Consider the following 8,224-nt stretch of genomic DNA (forward strand, 5'->3'; position numbering starts at 1 on the left):
GTGTACATAATATAATATATTATATTATGGGTACACGCTGGGCTGAGATCATGGCGGCGGTATTGGATATAACAATAATAATATATACCTATACGGCTATACGTACGGTTATATAGGCTAGGTCCTGAGTAATAAACAGATCCTCCCTTGCATGCTGGTCGGTTTTTACAAATGAAAATAACGCAGTTATATAGGTATGATGGCTAGCTGAAGAAACGCAGAGCGAAGTGAATATAGTGATGCTATATAAGATCTTCGGTTTTTTTTAAGAAAAAAACATGTCATTTACAAGCGTCGTCAATTATTGTTAGTTGTTACAATAAGCATAATATGATGTAATAGGATCTACATGATGGTACGTGTGATTGCATTCCCGTGGCTTTTATTGTCGCAATCGTTCCTCACTATTTGTGTGCTTGTATATAGCAAGGTGTACCCAGTGGCGCCAAACCTTATATTATAAGGTCGGGCCATGGCCCGACATATTTTGAAAATTTAAGATAGGGCCGCTTCATATTAACCATTTTCCTCTCAACGGTATGCCATTTTTTTCGATATTAAGATGTTGGGCCTCTTGAAATATTTTTCGCCCTGCTAGATTTTTAGGACTTCGGCGCCACTGGGTGTACCTAACGTATAATATATATTATATTTTTAAAAGGTGTACAGAAAGTGAACCGCAGTGTCCATTTTTCACTATGAGCGAAACGGTCATATATATAGGATAATTTTTGAACACATTTCATTTTTGTGACTTTTTTTTTTAGTTTTATAGTCGGTACTTTGCGGTTAATAGTTCACTATATACAGTATATACTATATATAGTATGGATATAATTAACTATTATTTTTATACGATTTTCAATGTATGATAGATATAGATTTATATACATTATGCTGCATTATAGATGTACTCAATTTATATATTATATATATGAGTATAAGTATAGTATTTTTATCACAATAATTTTTCAGACTTCCAGGTTTTCGGATCTTTCAGGTTCTTTCAAGTTATACATTTGGTTCTTACAAAATATGTTCAATATGAGCCCTCTCTGGTGGATAAGGTCTTAACGATAACCAAGCTGTTCTCATCATACCCGGGCACTTTCGATTCTTTCTTTCGCAGTTTTTCCGGTTGTGGACCGAGGAGTAAAAACTAAAGTTACTCGCTGCATTTGCAAGTCCGTGGACTTGATAAGACCAAGTGGTGGCGCAAATCTTTCAACTTCACAGACGTCTCACCTACAGGTTTATTTGACGACTGATGGATAAGACTACGACCTTGCAAAACCTACGGAGTCACTATTTTTCAAAATAAGGCCGACATTATTATAAATTATTTAAGAAACACCCTGTATATAACATAATATCTAATATCCATATATTTCGTTCTCGATATTGTCTGTAGGTATAGATAATATTCGTAATATATGTAGACCTGTTACCTACCTTTACCCATATTCTGTATTATATATGAAAGTACGGCTATTGAAACAGGACACGCCGTATAATCGAAAAGTATACAGGGTGATTCTTTTATCAAACAACACTCATTATTTCTAAAACTATTGACTTTTTTCAAATTTTTTTCTTCAAAATTTTAGATCCATCTTGTTCTAGAACTATATATTTTTAAAATATTTTCACCCTCTTATCAGGTAAACCATTATCAACTTTTGATTTTCAAATGACAACCTATACTTAAAATATCATAAACTAAAAAGGCTATTTTTTCAATGAATTTTCATTTTTCGTTAATCCGTTTACAAGATATAGCCTCCCAAGGTTGGGTGGTTTTGGGTGGTGTTTGTGTGTTATAGGTGTATGTTAGGTGGTATTTACACACGAACACCCTATAAGTGTTATTTGATAAAAGAATCACCCAGTATAGGTGCTGGAATATAAATGAAAAAATAAAAAGAACGACTGCGAATTAAGCCACTCATCCGTTATTACAGGTATGCAAAAAATGCGTATACCTCATCGGTAACCTACAACACGATATCGGAGGTAATTGCAGCAGATCGACTATATAATGCACTATTGATACTTCGTTTATGTGCTGCAAGATTGTGCGCGAGCGGTCCATTAAACTGAGGACAGTCTGAAAATTGCACGTGCATTACCAGTGGACCAGTATAATGTTTTATGTACCTAGGTACATAATATACATATATGTAGGTATGCATTTAACAGGTAGGCGTCATCGTGCTAGCGAATTAGCAATTTACTAAATCGACGGACGTGATCGGATTAAAGGTCGAATAAATAATAATAATATTCTGAAAAACTGGTTTCCAGCTGCTACGATCCGGCACGTGTGTATAGGTTATTTATTATGGTAAAGTACATCAATTAATATTATATTATTATATATGTATATAAAAAATATTTATATCACAATGTATCACTCTATAGTCACTACAACGTTTCGTGTCGTTCCAATTATTATTATTATTTTGCGAATTCAGATAGGTACATAATAAACAGTCGAGTCATGCGAAGAATCTAAAGGAAAAAAATTCCACTTGGGTATTTTTCGAGTTATATACCTCAGAAACGAATAAACGATAACACAACTTTAGAACACTTCGGGTGGCAAGAATAAAACTCGAAGTATCGAGACTCGACTGCACTATTAAAACGCGATCACGTCAGAAATTATTATTGAAGAACATTTTTATCGTCCGCAATATATACATGAAAAAAAAAACACTGTAAAATCTTGGGTGGATTGTTATTTTTACCAGCCATACCGTTTTTAAAATGCATTAATATCAGAGGTCGAGTATGCAAACATTAAAAACTGTTGCTGTGATAGTTTAGATTAACCGTTGATACATTTATTTCGTGACAGTTAATTTAGTATTTTGATATGAAAAAATAGTTTGCTGTTTAGGAGCGCACGACACTCGTTAATAATTTACACTTGCAGCATTATATACGATTATCGGAAATATATTATGTCCATCAAGATCAGTGAAGGCGGAGACGGTAGACGTAGGATATTTTAAGAGAGGGGAAGAACAATACTATTGTCTTGAATACACTCGACCGTATGAATGTTAGGCTTTTAACTCTAGAGGAATGATTAATGATTGGGTAATTATTAATTGACCTTTTTATTTCACAATCAAATCGTTTTCATAAACATGATTAGTTCACTTAGTTGATCCCTTGACTCTAATTGTTATAATATTGTATTCTTAAAATAAAAAACATGTTATATCAAGAAATAAATTGTATTATATCAAAAGAAAATTTCATTCAGCCCGGCTAGCTCAGTCGGTAGAGCACGAGACTCTTAATCTCGGGGTCGTGGGTTCGAGCCCCACGTTGGGCGAAAGAATTTTTTTGATTATTTTAGCTCGACAGACTTTTAAAACTCTCTCTTTGTTTTGCAGTAAAATTATTGTTTTTTAACATCATAACATTGTTTTTGTTATTAGTATCAAGTTTCCCCGATAATTGGGAACACACTTGATAATAAGGTTTTGTAAGGTTAACCAACTTTTTGAACACAACAACTAAAAGTTACAACCAACACAAAAAGGGATTTTTCAACGTAATATATGTTTTCGGACTGGGTAGTGGGTACACACGGTTTTTTGATTTGTGTGTGTGTAAATATAACTAATGGTTACCGTTTTATACCTAAATTAATCAATCACCAGCCGCACGCACAATTCAATGAAAACTACGTAAGAGTCAATAATGGTAAGAAATAAGAGATTTTTAACAATCGTTAACAATGTTTTGAAAAAGATACTCTCCCCCGTTCATTACCGTTTGATTAGGACTGTATTAGTGTATTTCAGTATGTCACTTACATAATGGTGACAGTATAGACATGTTTTATTATGGTTCTATTTCTATAAAAGATTAAAATTACAGCTAAATTGAAAATTACTTGTATTTAAAATTGAAAACTGCTGGCGGAAAATTAAAAACTATATATAAATATTTCCTTGTTAATAGTTATTTGCATTTAGATGTAACAACATAAAACAAATTTTATTCAAATAAATAATGAAAATGACTGCAAAAGTTTAGTCGCCCAACGTGGGGCTCGAACCCACGACCCCGAGATTAAGAGTCTCGTGCTCTACCGACTGAGCTAGCCGGGCAGTTGTTAAAATTTGTCAAAATGTTATTATTTAAAATTTAATATATTTTAACAAACTTATAATACAAACACACTTGCATCTACACTCCAATACGTCCTGCTAATCAAGTTAAATACAATTTAATTCTTTACATTAAATGATTAACAGAGTTAAACTAATTAATATTATCGTAAAAAAAAACTAGCGAAACTATAGATATAACACAATATCATAACCTCATATTTCATAATATTATGTACTAATTGACCATTTCATATTATCTTAGTTTCGAGTCAATCAGTCAATGAATTAGTTTTTTAAATTTTACAACAATATTGACTTAATTCGGTGAAAACTTTCAGAAATATAATTATTACCAGCAACTACGTGACATATCTTCATCGAAATCGAAATATTTTTGACTAGTGCTAAATGGTTTTTTTGATAACAATCTTATTTTAATTTTTGAAATAATTAACCAACATAAAGTTGTAACATGATTGTCTCGCTGAACTTAAAAAGCTAAGTAATTGAAATTAAGACTGTTTTGACTTTTGAGTACTTAACTGCTTCAGCAGTTCGAAAATGGGATCGCAATTCTCTCAAAATAACGACGAAGATGCAACATCAAATGCATCGTATTATTATATTGCACACAACATACCTACCTTATCGTGAAAATTTCAGCAATTTAATTTAATGTAGAAAATGTATACTTAAAACACTAAAAATATAACAAAAAAAAATTTCTTTTACTAATGGCCTAGTTGTCAAAGTTCTTTTTGATCAAAAAAAAAAAAAAAGGCTACAACGGCTTCAACTATAAATTAAATTTTATTTTATTATTGTTATACCTATATTTAACTTATGCTACAACTTATTTACGATTTATTTACATATATCGCACGTACAAAATATTAGATGTTTGATTGTAAAATTAGACAAATGCCGAAGTATAATAGAAGTGTGTTGAATTTATTGATGAAGAGTGATTGTAGTAATTTATTGACTTATTTTCTACCAAAAATAAATTTCAGGACGACGTCTGTTTACACTCTACGTCCACATAATAGTTGTGAGTTGTCTGAGGGACGACTCCCAACTCTCATTATGTTTAATGTTTAGTATACCTATAATGGTACCTAATAATATATTATATACGTTTATCGTGTGCAGATCTCCACATCTCGTAGAGGTGCAATGCTCAAAATAGGCGAACGCGTACAATATTTAACTTCCTTAAACCCAAGTGTACATTACTTAACATTTATTTCTCATGTATGTTCAAATATTTATTACTGCTTAGATTAATGAATTATGATTTTATAATGTAAAATTCGATATTCGGAGGTACTACATCTACCTCAACATGCAAGTTAAAATATAGTAATATGTTATAATATTATTACCTATATTAATCATAATTTATAAACTATACTTTCACGAAAGTATAATAAATTACCTTATTATTATTATTTTTTGTATTAGTATTTTCCTAATTAATTATTATACTCACATTTTGTTGATACCGAGTACTGACTACAAATACATTTTTAATAATATAAGTTGATACTGTATATAATATAACATCAGAAAAAAAATACTTCATATAGTACAACTTCTCGGGCCTTGTAGGGTTGTTAGATTTTGGTAAATAATTTTTTAACTGGTAAAAAAGACAAGCCAAATTGAATTCCTATTTTTATTTTTATTTTTCAAATAATGGTATAAAGTAATTTTTAAATAGGTTAAAATTGTGTTATTTTTTAAGACATAATATCATAAAGTGTAAGATTAAAATGCTGAAATACGGGGTTCTATTATTTTCCTCTATTACTTAAAAATAAAATTACAAAATTTGGTTGATTTTATTACAGGAGAAGGTCATCATTATTATCATAGACCGTGTATTTTTGTGGATAAAATGACTTTAATTAATTACGGTAAAACAAACAAAAAATCATTCATTCCGTATAATATTATATGGTATTCAACAAAATCGTAAAAACGGAAATCGCGTTCAGTGGGTCCCTTATAGGTACTTTTTAAAGGTACAGTCAGATCGGTACACCGACATATGTATAAGTCATAATGTAAGACCACGGCGAGGTTATTAAACCGGCGACGGACCGGAGAAATTATATTTTAAAAATCGTCACAATATAATATAATAATATAAACCGTAGTATATTGTATTTACGTGTTACACACAATGACGTGTTGGGTATATAACGGAGCGGTTTGTGTTTTTCTCGAAAAAATAACGTTCGATTACGTGTTGGAAAGAAACAAACGGTCTCATACATAATATTATATACTGTGGTACAACAGGTATATATAATAATAAAGTCAGTCGCGGCTGACGGTTACCGCTCTCCTGCACGCCATCGCCGTCTAATCATATCGCGTTTTTTTTTTTTTTTTTTAATACGAAATTTCACGCACGTCCTCTCAACTCGTCACAACAGCCAGACCATATATATACATATGTCTAAAATGACGCGATACGATAAATCTTGGTGCACACACTGCAGCTGTATACAACGTATACCCATAGCCGTAGAGGTAGGGTAGGTGGTACCTATAAATATTTAACAACAAAACATTATAAAATTATAATTTGTTAGACTCGTTCGTTTTACTTGATATGGTTCAACGCGGTCGTTTCGTTTTATTTCTGTGGAAATTCGCGAAAATCTTTGTTCGGGTACATGCAATATTTAATGGGTCCGACATTTCGTCAACAAAACTATGAGATCTTACTATAAATTAATACGCAAACTGCGGTACCGACATAGTATAGAACATGAGTGCTAATTATATTGCTATATTGCAGTTTATCATCATCCGTTTTGAAGACGAGAGGAAGAAGAGAGAAGACCCTTGGGGCTTAGTGACGTGTGGTGAAAACAACTAATAATAATAATAATACACGTCGTGTATGTATATAGTTAGCGTGGTAGGTAAGAGTCGCGCATTCGAGTTTAACGATGTCTTATAAACTCTTATCGCACAATGAGTAGACAGAACTATAATGACCTAACCGGCACGAGTAGGCGTAATTATCCGCATACATGTGTATGTGTGACTGTGTGTGTGTGTAGACCGTAGACGCACACATACAATATTGGATATATTATGGTTCTAATTCTGTGACACGTGCGTCTTCTGCAGTGGCGCCATACTGTGTAGCTGTCGATTATGTACGGAAATTACGATCCGTCCATTCGGTTTTAAGTGGCCATCGCTATCGAAATTGTTTTATGTATACGTATATAGTACTACTAACTTTCTTTTGCTAAATCAAAAATTCTAAGAGGTTATCGCAACCTACTGCAGCATACATATTAAAATAGTGCATAACCTCAAATCAAAATTATTTAACGTTCGACTCACTCGGTCGAATGATGCCCATCGCCTGTCATGGGGGTATATTAAATTAAAAACATATATTTGATCAACAATGATAGCGATATACATTATAATAATGTTTAATAGTTTAAAGAATATGTTTGTGATGTTCTGTAGTCTACGGTCTGCACCCACTGACGTTTTTTCGAAAACCAGATTACAATGATTACCTAACAAAAGTATACCTCATATTTTAATACTAAATATTATTCTTACTTTGGCCAAGTAAACGTCTTTAAAATTTAGAGTGGGTTTAGAGTTATCTACCGATTTTATTATTGTTGAGAGAAAGTGTATTGAGAATAAAAATAGTAAAAAATATGCTTAGACGATGATATACATTTGTAATGATGACATCTGTAATTTAACATTAATACATTTTAATGGACATATTCATTGAATATGACAATACTAATTATAGTAATTAAGATGATTTACCTACCTGTCCTACCTGTATTACTAATGTTAAAATAAGTAGTTGATCATTTTACTAGGTATAAAAAAAACCTAGTTTTAGGAATTAATAATTATACTACATAATATTAGAGATGTAATTTTGTTAACACTTAAAAATATTATCTACCTATATGTAAAACATTTTTTTCTTTAAAATAATGAGTGTTCATTGAGTTCTGATTTTCTATTTGGTTTGAAAAATCATCCTGCATGGCTGCATAAGGAAAATCCATAATATCAGTCACCAT

The 8,224-nt window shown here is 31.6% G+C and overlaps 2 non-coding genes across 2 annotated transcripts; one reads left to right on the forward strand and one right to left on the reverse strand.

The window, feature by feature from the left end:
• Window positions 1–3,273: 3,273 nt before the first annotated feature.
• TRNAK-CUU (transfer RNA lysine (anticodon CUU)) lies at window positions 3,274–3,346 on the forward strand. The gene has a single exon. It is a non-coding gene; the product is annotated as a tRNA-Lys (tRNA).
• Window positions 3,347–4,057: 711 nt separating this feature from the next.
• TRNAK-CUU (transfer RNA lysine (anticodon CUU)) lies at window positions 4,058–4,130 on the reverse strand. The gene has a single exon. It is a non-coding gene; the product is annotated as a tRNA-Lys (tRNA).
• Window positions 4,131–8,224: the final 4,094 nt, after the last annotated feature.

This window comes from Diuraphis noxia, unplaced genomic scaffold, assembly GCF_037042655.1.
Source record: "Diuraphis noxia isolate RWA-SAM2 unplaced genomic scaffold, SU_Dnox_SAM2 contig0005, whole genome shotgun sequence".
Classification (NCBI taxonomy): Eukaryota; Metazoa; Arthropoda; class Insecta; order Hemiptera; family Aphididae; genus Diuraphis; species Diuraphis noxia.